Source organism: Pongo abelii, chromosome 3 (assembly GCF_028885655.2).
Source record: "Pongo abelii isolate AG06213 chromosome 3, NHGRI_mPonAbe1-v2.0_pri, whole genome shotgun sequence".
Taxonomy (NCBI): domain Eukaryota; kingdom Metazoa; phylum Chordata; class Mammalia; order Primates; family Hominidae; genus Pongo; species Pongo abelii.
In genome coordinates, this window is record NC_071988.2 from 24,552,514 (window position 1) to 24,570,453 (window position 17,940).

At 45.3% G+C, this 17,940-nt stretch overlaps 1 long non-coding RNA gene across 1 annotated transcript; it reads left to right on the forward strand.

Annotated features, from left to right (window-relative positions):
- The first annotated feature begins 30 nt into the window (after window positions 1–30).
- LOC134761261 (uncharacterized) lies at window positions 31–11,437 on the forward strand. The gene is made up of 3 exons (XR_010139636.1): window positions 31–226; window positions 6,966–7,182; window positions 10,858–11,437. It is a non-coding gene; the product is annotated as an uncharacterized LOC134761261 (long non-coding RNA).
- The last annotated feature ends 6,503 nt before the right edge of the window (window positions 11,438–17,940 follow it).

Here is a 17,940-nt window from a genome sequence, read left to right on the forward strand (position 1 = left end):
ATTAAGACTTACCAGCACCAACTGAGTGCAGACACTGCAGCCTTCATTATGCCATCATTGTGCTGCTGCTGACACTATTTTGGGACTGTGTCTCTGGTGACAGTCACAGTGCCAGGCACTTTGTGAACACCGTCTTGATGCCTTGCTTCAATACTATGATCACCATTTCACAGCTGAGTAAACTGAGGCTGAGTGGAAAACTGACTTGCCCGACGTCACACGACTGGTGAGAGGTTCTGCGGGATCCCTAGACATCCGAACAACCTGAGTTTCCTTTTTAAATACCATATTGTCATTAGTGATGACAATGGAGTCTCACTCCAGCGGAGTATCTCGGTATTGCTGCATTGATCACGGTGCCTAATATTTTCTGTCCAGCTTTTAGAGGAAATGTCTCATGCTTTGCATTCTCAGGCCTGCTGGAACTCTGCAGGGGTTTGTCACAAGGCTAAGCAGTCATGGGTCTTTGGATTTGAGGCTGAGCTAAAGGGAACCTTTGACTCTCCCTTTCCTTCCACTTCCTTTCCCAGCTATAGTCACAAGATTCTCATTGTCTAGTCCCCTCCCACCCCCTAAAAAAGCTGAATAAAAACAGTAGGCCTCAGGGCCGGGTGCAGTGGCTCATGCCTATAATCTCAGCACTTTGGGAGGCCAAAGTGAGTGGATCACCTGAGGCCAGGTGTGGTGGCAGGTGTCTGTAGTCCCAGCTACTTGGGAGGATGAGACACAAGAATCACTTGGACCTGGGAGGCAGAGGTTGCAGTGAGTCCAGATCACGTCACTGCACTCCAGCCTGGGGGACAGAGAAGACTCTGTCTCCAAACAAACAAACACACACAGTAGGCCTCAGGCTTGCTTTTGAAATCCCACCGCCTGTGAGGCTGTGGTGCCAGGGCTGCTGTGGACCCCGACTGCCCAGATGTGAGGCCTGGCCTCTTTCCTACTTCCTGTGAGATCTTGGGTACATTGAGAAGCCTCTGCTGCTTCAACCATGAACGAGGAAGACCAATGGACGCAATCTCATGAGTTTTTGGAGAATTACATGACATAGTGGATGTAAAAGCTTTACATAACAGATGTGAAGCTTTTAGAAGGCTCCTGGCATTCACAGAGAAAGCGCTTGGCAGTGTCAACAGCCCCTGCTCCCACTCTGGGCAAGAGAATGGGCTGAGAACCCTGGCTCTAGACTGCCAGGGGTCAACTCTCCTCTATCACACAATGCCTAGAGCAAGTTACTTGACTTTTCCATGCCTCAGTTTCCCCATATGTACACTAAGGATTATAATGCTACCTGCTGCAGAAGTTTGTTGTGAATATTGAATGAATTAAGAGATGTGATGTGCTTGTAACAGTGCTGGCATTTGCAAGACACCCCTGCATTCGCTGTTGCTTCTATGACAACGACATGGTTATTCTGTGCGCAGGGCCTTCCTGTAGGTAGCACTCCTCTGAGTGCTGTACAGAATTAGTGGCCCTTACCTTCCCTCTCCCCGAAACTGAGCAGCTAAGGTCAGATCAAGATAGGAAAGCTGTGACAGAGATGAAATGAAGGCACATGGCTAAGTCTTTTGTTATTACTTCTGTGAGGGCATAAGTACATTTAGCCAGGAGCTGTGTGATATTTATACACCTCCAAGCTAGAACTGGGTCCTCTTCCTTTCATAATTAACATTTAATTTTTTCCTAATTTTCAAAGTGATAAATATTTGTGGTAGAAAATGTGAAAAATATAGAAAAGTGAAGAACAAAATCACTCACAATCCCATTAGTTCAAGAGAACACATTTGGCTGTGTATCCGTCCAGTTTTTGTCATGTACTTATAAATATTTTAGCAACATTGAGATTATATAATACATATTATTTTGTAAGTAGCTCTTCTACTTAACAGTATATTGAAGGCTGGGAGTGATGGCTCACGCCTGTAATCCCTGCACTTTGGGAGGCCGACGTGGGAGGATCACTTGAGGTCAGGAGTTTGAGACCAGCCTGGCCAAAATGGTGAAACCTTGTCTCTACTAAAAATACATAAATTAGCCAGGTGTGGTAGCAGGCGCCTGTAGTCCCAGCTACTCGGGAGGCAGAGGCTGGAGAATCACTTGAACCCAGGAGATGGAGGTTGCAGTGAGCCAGGATAGCACCACTGCACTCCAGCCTGGGCGACAGAGTGAGACTCCATCTCAAAACAAAACAAAACAAAACAACAACGAAAACCCATAAAACAAAACAAACAAACAAGCAAAAACCCAGTATATTGTGATGTGATTTTCAGGGGACTCCTAGATATCTTTGTACCTCTTGTTGATTTTTAGAGCAAAGTTTTGCCCTCTTGCTCAAAGTTTCTCAATCTGAAGTTATTATTATAATGTTTTTACTGTTAAACTTCTTTTTCAAATAAAAGTTATTTTATTTTAGCTTTGGGAGGAACCTGTGAAGGATTGTTACCTGGGTATATTGTGTGATGGTGGGGATTGGGCTCCTAGTGTACCCATCAATCAAATAGCGAACATCGTACCCTCCCACTCCTCTCTTTTGGAGACCCCAGTGTCTATTATTTCCACCCTTGTGTCCGTGCATACCCATTGTTTAGGTCCCACTTATAAGTGAGAACATGTGGTATTTGATTTTCTGTTTCTGAGTTATTTCACTTAGGATAATGGCCTGCAGCCTCAACCAAGTTGCTGCAAAGGACATGATTTCATTTTTTTTTTTTTTTTTTGAGACGGAGTCTGGCTCTATCGCCCAAGCTGGAGTGCAGTGGTGCAATCTCGGCTCACTGCAAACTCTGCCTCCCGGGTTCACGCCATTCTCCTCCCTCAGCCTCCTGAGTAGCTGAGACTACAGGCGCCCGCCACCGCACCCGGCTAATTTTTTGTACTTTTAGTAGAGACAGGGTTTCACTGTGTTAGCCAGGATGGTCTTGATCTCCTGACCTCGTGATCCGCCCGCCTTGGCCTCCCAAAGTGCTGGGATTACAGGCGTGAGCCACCGCGCCCAGCCATGATTTCATTTTTTATGGCTGTGTAGTATTCTATGTGTGTGTGTGTATCTGTGTGTGTGTGTGTGTATATATATATATATGTATGTATATATAATATGCCACATTTTCTTTATCCAGTCAATCACTGATGGACACGTAAGTTGGTTCCATGGTTTTGCTATTGTGAATAGTGCATAAACATACAAGTGCAGGTATCTTTTTGTTATAATGATTTCTTTTCCTTTAGGTAGATACTCAGTGGTGGCATTGCTGGGTTGTTCTATTTTTAGTTCTTTGAGGAATCTCCATACTGTCAAACTTAAGTTATTTATGGCCTCCTTTACAGGAAACAGTTCATAGGCCCCCAAGAATCTTCTATCAGTGAACATTTGGAACATCCTCAGGCCCTAGTTTGAGAAACAGTGCATTGGATAGGTTGCTAGATGGATACCAAATGAATAAATATGGGCAGCAGGCACCTGCTTTGGCAGAGACTTCTTTGGGTCTATGAAAGTCTTCCTTTATGTTGGATGAGGCTCATAACAGTGATTGATATCTGCAGGTGCAGGCATGGTCTGGACCAACAACAGCCAGCCACATGCTGTTCCTGCCATTTGCCATCTGCACTGTGTTTTGACTCCTATTTCAACTCCTATTTGCAGTACCATAGCTGTTTCCAGCTATCAATGACTCTAGTCATCAGCCAGGCTACTCAGCCAACCTGCAAATATGCCAGATTGTCCATACATTTCCAATCCACCATGATTTTAAAAATACTCATCCTGTATTTCTATTAAAGTCATAGAGTTTTAAAATCTTTTTATCAAAGTATTACACACATTAAGAAAAGGAAGCAAATTGTCACAATATAGTTTGATAAATGATCATAAAGTGAAAACACCCAGGTGAGCAACCCTCAGGTCAGGAAACAGAGTATTATCAGGATCCCAGAAACGTACTTTATGCCCCCACTCAACAGATAACTGCTATGCTGACCATATCTTACTTTTGTCTGGCTTTGTGCTTCCTATAAGTAGACTTATCCGCACTGTACATCTATTTTTGTGTTTGTGTGTTTACTTTTTCTCAACATTATCTTTGTAAGATCCATCTGTATTGTGTGTAACAACAATCCGTTTATTCTAATTGCCTTATCATATTCCATTGCCTGAATATGCCACAATTTATTTATCTATTCTGTTGATGGGTATTGGGTTGTTTTCATTATTAGGTTATTAGGAATAAACTGCTGTGACATTCTTGTACCTTTATTTTGGTTCATGTGTGTAAGAATTTCTGTTGAGTATATACCTAGGAGTGGGTCATAAGGTGTATGACAACAGTATTTTTCAAAATGGTTGCGCCATTTACACTCCCACCAGCAGTGTCTGAGTGTTTCAGTTGTACCAGCTATTTGCCAAGACTTGGTATTACCTGTCTGTTTCATGTTAGCCATTCTCTTTGGCGTGCAGCGGGTTGACATTGTGGTTTTACTTGCATTTGCATATGACTTATGAAGTTGAGCATGTTTTCATGTTTATTGGCCATTTGTAAATCCTTTTTTGTGAAGAGCCTATTTAAGGATCTTGCCTGGGGAAGTAGGAAGAGGATGAAGGCTAGAGATAGACAATGGTAAACCAGGGAGAACTTTGGGATTCACCATTTTACTGAAAACTTTTGGTACCTGCAAATATGATTCTGGAGTCACTGTGATGTTATTTTGGGATGTTCATAGCTGAAAAATCCCTTTGTATGACAAGATGCCTGCAGGGAGGCTATTGCTCAGGTATGCTGGAACATGTAAGGAATACATTACAGAGTGTGTCCCAACCTGGTTCACAGAAAGACTATTGCTTTTCCTAGGCCATTTGAGTTCCTAGCTCCCACTACCAGTTTTAGTAGACCTTAACCTTGCAATCAACTTGTAGATTATAGCACTATTGAACCTATATGAATCAGCCCTTCAGGGCCTAGGTCACATATTTGGTTAGAGGCAAGTCTCATTTAAGTACATTTTCTCCCCGTGTGATGTTTATGAAAATGACAAAATTCAGTACCTCTTTTCTACTTCTCTGTATTTCAAATCAACCACATAATTTCCCCCTTTTGAAGGCTGCTGCAGTGTAAATGGAAAAGCTCATGATTTGGGCTCAGATTATACCAGTTTAACTCCCAGTGCTAAATTTAACTAGTTGTGTGATTTTGAGCAAGTCACTTTACCTTTTTGAGACTTAATCTGCTTGCCTATAAAATGGGTACATCTGCCTTACAAGCATAGGATTCAGATAATTGATGCAAAAGCAAACTGTAAACCTTAGGTTACTGGACAAATCAATATTATTATTTATATTAGTTTGGGACCTATAGAAGGAGATCTTGGAAAATTGTAGGGCTGGAAGCCAGAATCCATGGAAGATAGGGAAGGAGGTGAAAGTGGGAAAAATTACACCCTGGAAACCCAGTGACCAAGTCTCAACTCCTGGCTGGCTTGCATCAAAAGCTGGAGCCTGAGCGTCCGTTGCAAGTGAAGGAGCCAATGCAGAAATTCCTCTGACCACTAGAGGGGGCCATACATTAGGTTGGGCATCAGATGGGCCTCTATTATCTTTAGCAAAGATCCTCATGGTGCCTGCCACTTTGATTTCACATCTGTAGGTCTGAAAAAAGCACTAAGCTTGACACTACTTCTCTTGATTTTAAAAAATTATCTTCTTCCTCAACATAACCACCACACCATCATCATCCTAGTCTTTGCCCATCTGTCCATTAGTCTTGTTATCTCTTTGCCCTCTTTTAGGAGTGAAACAATTGCCTTTAAAATCACAATTTATAATGAGAAACGTAATTTTCTAACAATCCAGAGCCTGTGTCTACCCACCAGGATCTCTTTTCTCTGTAGTGCAATTACATGAAGTGCCAACTTTTAAATCACAAGTTGGCTGGCTCGCCCACGTCCATTAGAGGACAGGCCTGCCTTGGAGGAGAGCCATGTGGCCAGGGCTGTGCAAAGCCCTTCCATTGTTGTGTTTGATTTCTTCAGAAGGGGAACACCAAGGCCATGTGAGGGTCAAGCCTGAGAAAGAATGTTTATTTTTGGAGTTTCTGATAAGACCAAAAACAGACAGAAAAAAAGAAAAAACTGAACATTCAGCACATTCATTTTACTGATACTAATGCTGCTAGCTTCTCTGGGAAAATTCAACTTAGACAACTCCGTGCTGATAAGAAAGCAGTGTCCCACACATTTTCTCAATTCCTGGAGGAGGGCAAGGCAGAGGATGTTGCGTGTTTCTCCTAGAGGAAAAGGCTCAATCCTAGAGTCAGCTGGGTCAGCCTGAAACCCCCCCTCCAGTGGGGTTCACTCCCACCTCTGCCTGACACTCAGGTGGAGCCGTGCTAGGAAGCTGGTGGGGTCCTGGTGCCTGCTCCACTCCCTAGACTTCCTGGCCCTCTGCCTGGGCTCCCACAAGCTATGAAGAAGTACTTGGGGGTCAGGAACAGCTGAAGAGCATCCTGGAAAGTTTAGAAAATTTCACTTTTCAGGCCGGGCGCGGTGGCTCACGCCTGTAATCCCAGCACATTGGGAGGATCACCTGGGGTCAGGAGTTCAAGATCAGCCTGGCCAACATGATGAAACCCCAATTCTATTAAAAATATAAAAATTAGCTGGGTGTGGTGGCAGGTGCCTGTAATCCCAGCTACTCAGAGGTTGGGGCAGGAGAATCACTTGAATCCAGGAGGCGGAGGTTGCAGTGAACCAAGATCACGCCACTGCACTCCATCCAGCCTGGATGACAGAGTCAGTGAGACTTTGCCTCAAAAAAATAAAAATAAAAAAGAAAAAGAAAATTTCACTTTTCTTTAATATATTCAGGCATTGCTTTAAAGATAATTAGCATTATCATTTCTGTCACTTTAAGGGTAATATTAAGAGAAATAAAACTCAGGAGATTTGGCTGATTTCTGCTGATTGTTTCTTTTATTCAGCCAATATTCCCGGGGCATGTACCATGAACCAGGCTCTGTGCCAGCTCCCGCAGATGCAAGATGAAGACTTTGCCCTTGCCCTTGAGTGGCTGGAGAGGACACAGATGGACAAGCACCTAGATGAGATGAGAGGTGTAGGGGTTGGGCTTAGCTCTGCCTGTGGGAACCTGGGCAGGCTTCATCAGGAGGTGGCGCTCAAGTTCAACTGAAAATATGGGTAAGTCGTTCCCTAGACTGACAAAGTAGGAAAGGGCATTTCAGACAAAAGCACAGTGTGTGCAAAAGCTTGGAGGTGTCAATGATTGGGTCACCTCGTCTGACCTGTAAGTCAGGCTGAGTGTGGTTGGGGTGTTCTTGGGCTAGAGAGGTGGGCAGAGATCATGGAGAGGTGATGTGCAATATTAGGAAGTTAGGCTGTCATTGATTTATTCAGCAAACACTGACTGTGTGCCTCCGATATGCCATCATCATTGTGGGCGCTGATCAACATCCAAGCCTTGCCCTTATGGTCTTACATTCTAATGGCGAGGGAAGGATAGACGATAATCAAGTACACAAATACATGAGCAAGCTAATTTCACATAACAGCACAGCTTACAAAGAAAGGTGAGGCAGGTTAAGGAGCTAGAGAAAAGGAAGGAAGAGGGAAGAAGTTGCTATCTAGGTTAGGCAGGGCATTTGAGAAGAGATCTGAGTGAGGTGAGAGAAGAGGCTGGGTGAATATCTGGGATTGTCGGGGGTGGGGTGGTGGTGGGTTGCGGGGGCCAGAAGACAGCAATAGCAAAAGCCCTAAAGTGTGCAGAGGTGCAGGACCCAGATCAATAAACCTCAGAGGAAGTGGTAAGGCCAGCAGGTTTTATCCTAAATGAGATGGGACACCGCTGGAGGATTTTTGTTTGTTTGAGACAGGGTCTTGCTCTGCCTCCCAGGCTGGAGTGCAGTGGCACAATCATGGGTCACTGCAGCCTCTACCTCCTGGACACAAGTGATTCTCCCATCTCAGCCTCCTGGGTAGCTGGTGTGTGCCACCACACCAGGCTAATTATATTTATTTTATTTTTTGTACAGATGGGGTCTTGCTTTGTTGCCCAGGCTGGTCTTGAACTCCTAGGCTCAAGCCAGCCTCCCACCTCAGCCTCCCAAAGAGCTGGGATTACAGGCATGAGCCTCCATGTCTGGCCCACCACTGGAGCATTTTAAGGAGAGGAAGAACAGGATCCTAGTTCTGTGGTAAAAGAATCACTCACAGCTGTGTTAAGAATCAACTGTAGGGAAGAAAGGGCTGAACAAGGGAAGCTGGTGAGGAGCCTATGGCAATAACCCAGCAGGAGCTGCCTCCCGATGGGGAGGGGTGGTGGCCACGGAGTAATGAGGTTGTCAGGTTCTGCATACCTCATTCTCCAGCTCAGTGGCTCTCAAAGTGGGGTCACTGAACAGCGGCATCAGCCTTACCTGAGAAGGGGTTAGGAATGCAAAATCTCAGGCTCACCCACACCTGTTGAACCAGAGACCGGAGGCGTAGGGCCCTGCTCAGCAAGCCATGTGTGGTCAGCTCTCCAGGTGATTCCACCCTTCAGGTGATGTGGGTGCACGTTCAAGTGAGAGGGCCACATCCACTGAGGATGATGAGTAGGTGGGAGGGATTGTGAGCCAGAAACTGGACTGGATCTGATTTACCCATTAGGAGGGTGAGCCTGGGGTCACTGTGGAGGGGGCGGGGGAGGTGTTCATCAGCAGGAGGTGATGAGGGCACCAAGATGGCCAGTGTAACTGGGAGCACACAGAGGAGGAAGTGGAATAAAGCATAAAACAGCAAATATTGGCTGGGTGTGGTGGCTCACGCCTGTAATCCCAGCACTTTGGGAGGCTGAGGCAGGTGGATCACTTGAGGTCAGGAGTTCGAGACCAGCCTGGCCAACATGGTGAAACCCCATCTCTACTAAAAATACAAAAACTAGCCTGGCGTGGTGGTGCATGCCTGTAATTCCAGCTACTCGGGAGGCTGAGGCATGAGACTTGCTTGTACCCGGGAAACGGAGTTTGCAGTGAGCCGAGATTGTTCCACTGCACTCCAGCCTGGGCGACAGAGTGAGACTCCGTCTCAAACAAAAACAAAAACAACAAAATAGCTAATATTTGTTGAGGGTCAATTATATGCTGGCACTGTGCCATTTCACTTGGATTATCCCGGATAATCCTGCAGTTTCCCTCAAAAGTGGGTGCTATTGTTACCCCCACATAACAGATGAGAGGACTAGGCTTTCTGAAGTTAAATAAGGAACATGACATGTACAACATTATGAATATAATTAATGCCACTGAATAGTACACTTAAAAATGGCTAAAATGGCAAGTTTATGTAATAGATGTGACCAAAATTTAAAAAAAAAAAATGTTAAAGAGAAAAAACACAACAACAACAACAAAAACTCCACACAGTTTCATCAGTGAGACAGAGTTGAAACACAGGCAGAGCAGGCCCAGGCCCTGAAAGTCGCAGTGTGTAACAGGTGGAAATGACCATTGGCACGAGGTTCGAGGGGGTCATCTGAAGAGGGTTAACGCTGATGTGTTAATTTTCTGGCATTTGGTTAAGATAGAGCGCAGCTCAGATGACCGGGTTTTAAGCTTAAGGCTCACTTTCTCCTTTCTCTTGCTTATCCACTGTATCCAGTCTGGATTATACTTTTGAAATATTTCCTAGATTTCATGTCCCACTCCCCATCCACAGTGCCTCCATCGGGCCAGAATTGCTCTCAGTTTCTGGCTCTTCCAAGAGGCAGAGGAGAAAGGGGTAAGGCAGAGTGAAGAAGGGGAGCCCAGGTAGGAGTCTCTGAATTGGTTTGCGTTTCTCTTCTTAGAAGCGTTGGAGAAATGCAGCACTTCTGAAAAATGCAAATTAACTCAGATTCCAAGGAGGGGCAGCAACACTACTCGGATGCTAAGGTGGTTTTATTTATTTATTTTTTTTTTTGGAGACTCACTCTGTCACCCAGGCTGGAGTGCAATGGTGCAATCTCGGTTCACTGCAACCTCCACCTCCCAGGTTCAAGCGATTCTCCTGCCTCCCGAGTACCTGGGATTACAGGCACGCGCCACCATGCCCGGCTAATGTTTGTATTTTTAGTAGAGATGGGGTTTCACCTTGTTGGCCAGGCTGGTCTGGAATTCCTGACCTCAAGTGATTCGCCCACCTTGGCCTCCCAAACTGTTAGGATTACAGGCGTAAACCACCATGCCTGGCCAAGGTGATTTTTTTTTTTTTTTTTTTTTAGTTTAAATTAAGATGCTTTTCTATCTCTCCCACCTATAACTTCTCCGCATCTGGCCATGTTTTCAAACCCAACCCAGGTCTAGCAAGAGTACAAGACAAAGAGCTGAAATGAAATGTGGTAGCTTCATTTGTAGAGCTGGGCTTCCACCTTTCTAACTAGTTGCCCTTCTAACTTGGCTGTTGGACTTGGACTTCCATGTCACCTTTTGATTGTGTGTTGCCAACAGCTCTGGAGCTGCTGTTGTCTCCTTTGCCAAGAAGGAAGTTTGCATCTCAGCGTTCCATCCCCTTGGTGGCTTTTCCCATAGTCTGGGCTGTGCCAAGATATAAATGTGCGTGATCTGGTTTCCAGTTGGCTCTGCCATCTTCTGTCTTCACAGAGCCATCATTTTCAGAATTTAAAATGGTGTCCCCAGTGCTTTTAGTGGAAATCCAGGAGGCTCTGGAAGCCAAAAGTTATTATTTTGTTTTAGTAACTAATTTGGCATGTGCCCTGGATTTGGTGGCAAAAGCCCACCTGTCCTGAGCTATTATTTATTTAGCATACTGAGTGTAAAGATCGTTATCTTTGCTGCATAAATATGAATATGTTTAATTGTGGTGTGCTCTGTATCCCAGATCTCCCAGGAGTGTCGAAGATGATGCTGTGCCTGCACTGTATGAACCTTCTGAAATGTGAGCATCCGAGATTCCAGCCCATGGCCAGCGTTGGGTTGTGCATAAGGGACATGGACCTGTATGTGTCCTGGGCTGAGAGATGGCAGGGAGTAACTCAAAGCATAGCTCTCAGAGTCAGATGACCCGGCTCAGCTAGCACAAACTGGCAGTGTGGTCTTGGTGAACCCAATAACCACCTAGACCATCTGTTTCTTCTTCTGTAAATGGCAGCCATGGCCTCGCTCTCACAGCACGGTGTGTGACATAGTCTTCCCCTGGCTGTCTTGCCACCTGCACCTCCCATAGCCTCCTCTTAGGTCCCTCTTCTTAAGACATGCCTGACCTCCTCCCTGTGCTGAGATGTCCCCTCTGCTCAAAACTGCCTCATTAGAGAGGCCTCCTCATCCTACAGACAAGGTATTAACCTCCTTGCCCCAGCCCTCTTTCTCTCATTCTCCCACTTTGCTTTTCTGCCTAGCACACGTCTCTCCCTGCAATTATATGATGTGATTATTTGTTTGCTTATTAAATCATCTCTCTCCTCACTAGAGGGTAAGCACTGTCAGGGCAAAGAGTTCTTTGCCTGACTTGCTGCCATCGGGCCAGCACTTAGAGTAGCCCCTGTTGGTGTTCAGTGTGGAAATCCAGGAGGGGGAACACCCTTGCAAAGGTGCCCTCTGGAATGGTGAGTGGAGTCCAGTGTTGAGAGGTGGCAAGACCAAGACAGACTCAGCCACCTGCCCGCCCTCCTACCTTTCCATTGATTCTTCCCAGAATTCCACATGGAGACAATGAGTTCTCATTTCATGTTTAGAAAGAGTTGGAGGAGGCAGAGGAGAACCGCATGCGTGTGGGCATGGGCCGGGGGGCCTCTGATATAGAAAAATGAAAGATGATTTTGTTTTTTCTGATCAGGACCAAAGACCAAGCTATTAGATATTTCCTTAAGTGCTTTTTTCGTGTGGATTTGGAGAAATAACTTGGAGGGATGATTGCTCTCTGCTGCCACTTGTGCAGTTCTTAAAATGCTGGAGTTGGTTTTTGCTATTGAAAAAGGCAGGCAGCAGCCCCCAGAAACCTCCTGAGGGTGCAGATGAGGCGGGGGCCCCAGCAGACACCCAGCTGATGGACACAGTGTCTCTGCTTTTGGGTGTGGCCTGGTAACAATGACCTTTCTGGAAAGCCTTTGATTCTGGCAAGTGTCCTCAGGCTTCCTGGTACCTGTGACTGAGAAGAGTCACCTGGTGAGAAAAACAATGTTTTCTCTGGTCCAGTGACAGCACTCAAAGCCTCTCCAGGGGTGAGTGAGAAGTATGCCAAGTATTCCTGGGGTGGGCTGAGTGTCAGATGACTCCTAAAACAAACGGAAGCAGACACTCAATGGAACCACAGTGGACTCTCCAACATTGCAGAAAAGTGGGGCGAGGACCCAAGGGGACTCTCCAAGATTTCAGGGAAGTGGAGTGAGAGCCCCAAGAGTGTTTCTTACAGATTGGCAGGGCAGGATTTGAGAGTAGGTGGAAAGTGTTTACAGCCAAGCAAGCCAAGTTCGTTAATTAAAGGGTGGTTTAAAATATTGCGTCCAAGGGTCCCGGAATGAAATTCATCAAATATTAGAGACCTTGAAAATTGGTGCATGATTTTAGCAAGCAGAAAAGCTCAGCCAGTAATGTACCTGTACCTGATACCTAGGTTTAGGACATTTTAGCACTTTGCCGTATTTTCTTCAGATTTTATTTTCTAAAAATAGAAACTGTTATAGACACAATCGAAGTCCCCTGTGTATCCCTCCCCAATTCTTTCTCTTTCTTCCCTCCCTCTGAACTTGGCTATTATTTCCAGGCATGTTTTTATTACTACAAATACTCTCTCCATAAATAGTTATATTACTGTATATATTCTTAAAGTTCATGTCTAATGTATAATATAAAGCTGTTATTAATAATATATAATATGTATATATATAAATTACAAACGATTATGTCCCTATACAGACAGCCTTCTGCAACTAACCCTTTCTTTTTTTTTTTTGGGTTGGAGTTTCATTCTTGTTGCCCAGGCTGGAGTGCAATGGCCTGGTCTCAGCTCACTGCAACCTCCGCCTCCCAGGTTGAAGCGATTCTCCTGCCTCAGCCGCCACCATGCCATACATAATTTATTTTTGTATTTTTAGTAGAGACAGGGTTTCACCATGTTGGCCAGGCTGGTCTCGAACTCGACCTCAGGTGATCTGCCCACCTTGGCCTCCCAAAGTGCTGGGATTACAGGTGTGAGCCACCGTGCCTGGCCAACTTACCCTTTTTGTTGTTCAACGTTATGCTTTGGGGATTTGCCTGTGTTCATACAGAGAGCTGCAGTTCAGTCAGTTCAAGTCTGAAGTTTAGAGCATTCCACCAGGTTAATACACCAACAGTTATGTATTCATTTTTCTGCTGTGGGCATTTAGGATGTTGCAAGTTTGTACTGTTACTTCAATTAACACTTTCCTACCAGTCTGCTTGTCTTTTTGCTAGAATGTGTCTAGAGGGTGTATCTAGGAGTGGAATTCCTAGGTCAAGGGATCTGCAAATATCCAGCCTTATTATATGTTGCCAAATTGGACTCCACAGTGATCGATACCAACATAAACTCTCACTCGTGTTGTGGAACAGTTCCTGTGGCCCTGCCTGCTCACCAGACATTTAGTGTTGCCAAAATGTGTAACTTTTGGCCAGTCTGGTGGGTAGGAAACTTACTGTTCAGTATTTGAGGACTCAAGAGCTAGGAAATCCTTAAGAGGGAAGGTTACTGACAGTTTTTGAGGACCTACTCTGGGCAAGGCACTGCAACACCATCTGCTTGAATTCTCCTAACAAACTCTGCGAACTTGATATTAACATCCTCTTTTCACTAAGGAGGATATTGAGGCTTGTTCAGGGTCCCACTGCTGGTGGAAGAGCCGGGATTGGAGTTCAGCTCTGTCTGTCCCCAAGCCCCGCCCTCCCCTTACCAACTCTTCCATAGTCCAAATGTCTCACTTCTACAGAGAAGAAAATCATGCTCTAGAGAGGCAAGGCAGTGTGACTGTCCCACAATGAGGAGGTGGCAGAGAGGACTGGAAGCCTGCTCCATAGGGGTGACCAACCTGTAAGAGCTCTCCCTGGAAGCTCTCCTGGCTCTACTGGCCCCGTGGCATCCACATGCCCTGAGCAGGATCACAACATGGCAACTTCATTATTGCTGCCCAGGTCCTGAACCTGCCCCATCTCCTGGCCTTCTGGGAGAGGGGAATGTTAGCTACAAGCTGTCACTCATGTGCCCAAAAGTGTGCTATGTGGTGTACTTACGTGACCACATTGAATCCTGGATATCCTCATCATTTCCATTTTGCAGATGATGACATGAAACTCAGAGAGCTTCGTTTTCCCTGTGCTGTTCCCACTCACACACCCTGGCCTCAAGCCCCACTTTCTCACTCTCTTTTCCAACCAGGGGAATGCCAGAAATGCGCCTGGAAGGAAATAGCTGGGTAGATGATCCTCATTTTACTGCTTCTGCTCAAGGCTTTTCCAAGCTGAGTGTTAAATGCCATTCCTTTTTTCTTTTCCTAAAATGAAATGTACTTAAAAAAAAAAAACCCAACCTTTTAACTTTAGAATACTTTGAGATTTACAGAAAAGTTGTGAAGCTGGTGTCGTTTCCATATACTCCACACCCAGATTCTTGTAGTTAACATATGACATTAGCAAGGTATGTTTGTCACAATTCATGAACCAGTATTATTAATTATAATATTATTAACTAAATCCCATACTTTACTCAGATTTCCTTAGTTTTTTTGTTGCTGTTTTGTTTTTGTTTGTTTGAGACAGAGTCTTGCTCTGTCACCCAGGTTAGAGCACAGTGACTCAATCTCGGCCCACTGCAGCCTCCACTTCCTGAGATCAAGTGATTCTCCTGCCTCAGCCACCCACGTAGCTGGGATTACAGACGCTTACCACCATGTCTGGCTAATTTTTGTATTTTCCTAGAGACAGGGTTTTGCTATGTTGGCAAGGATGGTCTCAAACTCCTGACATCAGGGAGCCTTGGCCTCCCAAAGTGCTGGGATTATAGGCACAAGCCACTGTGCCTGGCCAGATTTCCTTAATTTTTACCTAAATGTCTTTTTCCTGCCCCAGGATCCCATCTGGAATACCACATAGTCATCACGGCTCTGTAGGTTCCTCTTGGCTGTGAAAATGTATCAGACTTTCCTTGGTTTTTGGACCGTTGTGAGGAGTACTAGCTAGGTATTTTGTAGAACGCCTTTCAGTTACGATTTGTCTGAGATTTTTCTTATGATTCGACTAGGGCTATGGGTTTTTAGGAGGGAGACCCCAGAGGGAAAGTGCCCCTCTCACCACACCACAGTATATGAAGCATACACACCCCCAACATGGTTTATCCCTTCTGCTGTTAACTTTGATCACCTGGCTGATGTTAACTCTGATCACCTGGCTGCTGTTAACCCTGATCACCTGGCTGATGTAATGTTTGTCAGGTTTCTCTACTATAAAATTACTCTTTTCTCCCCGTTTTCATACTGTGCTCTTTGGAAGGAAGTCACTATACACAGCCCACACTTACGGAGTTGGGGAGGCTGGGGACAGTGGCTCATGCCTGTAATTCCAGCACTTTGGGAGGCCTAGGCAGGTGGGTTGCTCGAGTTCAGGAGTCTGAGAGCAGCCTGGGTGACAAAGAGAAACCCCGTCTCTACTAAAAATACAAAAATCAGCTGGGCATGGTGGCACATGCCTATAGTCCCAGCTACTTGGGAGGCTGAGGCAGGAGGATCGTTTGATCCCAGGAGGCAGAGGTTGTGGTAAGCCATGATTGCACCACTATACTCTAGCCTGGGCGACAGAGACCTTGTTTAAAAAAAAAAGTGAGAGGAGTCTGGCTGCAGTCTGTGTTCCTGAGCACGTGCTGTGTGGCCTCCTGGCCTCTGGTTTCTCCAGGCCCCTGTTGTGCTCTGGCACTGATAATAACACCTCCGCCACCCTTAGCCCTGGAATTAAAGCTGCCAAAGCCCTTTACAATTTCATATCCTTCCTGTCATTTGCTGCTCTGCCAAGTAGGAAGCACATGCACTATTATCTACCCCTTTTTATAGTTAGAAAAACAAAGGTTCAGAGAAGGACAGTGACTTACCAAGTGCTGCACAGCTGGTCTGCCGTAGGGCTGGGGTTGAAGGCAGGTCTCCCTCGCTCCACTAGGCCACTCTCCCTGGGGCTGCCCTCGTCCTGACTCCCAGCAGCTGTTCCTCCCCAGGACAGGCTCTTTGCTCCCTCTCGCCTGCATATGTCCTCTCTCTGAACCACTTTTCTCTTCATAATTGTCACGTGGCTCCTGCCCCGAGGTCCCCTTTCCACCCTCTGACATAGTTTCCATTTCATCCACTCCCCCAGCCCTTCGGCTCCTTCCTGGCCCCAGAATGTCCGTTCTTGGGCTGTTTCCTCCTTCACAGCCTTCTCCACAGGCTGTGTTGAAGTCTCCATCCTCCCCACGTGGGTGACAGAGGGGTTCTCAGGGCCACAGACGTTTTGGGAAGAGAGATGGGCACCTTCAGAAAATATCTTAGCCTATCCGTTTTCAAACTTCTCTGTGCAGAAGAGGCCCACGAGGTGTCTGTAAAAAATACCAATTTCTGGGCTCCCGCTGTTGAGTCAATTGTACTGAGGCCCAGGAATGTGCATTTTACACAATTGTCTGAAGTGATTCTGATTCAGGTGATACTGCAGTTTGAATTGCTTGAGCTCAGGAGGTTGAGACTGCAGTGAGCTGTGATTGCACCACTGTATGCTAACCTGGGCACCAGAGTGAGACCCTGTTTCAGAAAAAAATAAATAAATAACTCACCAAAACCTTTCAACACATACCTACTAGGATGGCTACGAAGGAAGGAAGGAAGGAAGGGGAAGGGGAAGGGAGGGAGAAAAAGAATGGGGGAGAGAGACAAAAAAAGAAAAAGAGAGGAAGACAGAAAGGAAGAAAGAAAGAGAGGAAGAGAAGGAAAGAGAGAAATAAAGAAAAAGAGGCCAGGCTTGGTGGCTCATGCCTGTCATCCCAGCACTTTGAGAGGCTGAGATGGGAGGGTTGCTTTAACTGGGGAGTTCTAGACCAGCTTGGGCAACATAGCGAGACCCTGTCTCTAAAGTAAATAAATAAATAAAATGAAAGAAGGAAGGAAGAGGGAAGAGAGAGGAAAAGAAAGAAGCGAGGAAAAGAAAGAAGCATGGAAAAGAGGAAGAAAGGAAGACAGAGAAAAGGAAAGAAAGAAAGAGAAAAAAGAAGGAAGAGAAGAAAGAGAAAAAAAGGAAGGAAGAAAGAGGAAAGAAAGAAAGAGAAAGAAAGGAATGAAAGAAGAAAGGACAGAAAAAGAGAAAGAAGAAAAGAGAAAGAAAATAACAATTGTCAAGGATGTGGAGAAATAGGAACCCTTGTGCCTTGTTGGTGAAATGTAAGTTGGTGCCATTAATGTGGAGAATAGTAATTGGTTCCTCAAAAAATTAAACATGCAACTACCATATGACCAAGGAAGTCTGTTTCTGGGTATATCCCAAAAGAATTAAAGATAGAGATATCTGTACACCGTGTTCATAGCAACATTATTCACAATAACCCAAAGGTGGGAAACAACCCAAATGTCCACGACAGATCAATGGATAAACAATATACTGTATCTACCTACAGTGGACTATTATTCAGCTTTAGAAGGAAGGAAATTCTGAAATGTGCCACAACGTGAGCGAGCCTTGAAGACATTATGCTAAGTGAAATAAGCCAGTCACAAGAGGACAAATATTATATGATCCTGCTTATGCGAGGTACCTAGAGTAGTGAAACTCACAGAGACAGAAAGTAGAATGGCCATTGCCAGGGTCTTGGGGATGGGGTAGGGTTGAGGAGTTAGTGTTTAATGGAGTTTCAGTTTTTCAAGATGAAAAGAATTCTGGAGATGGATATGGTTGCACAATTTAGTGTACTTAATACCATTGAACTGTACACTTAAAAATGGTCATG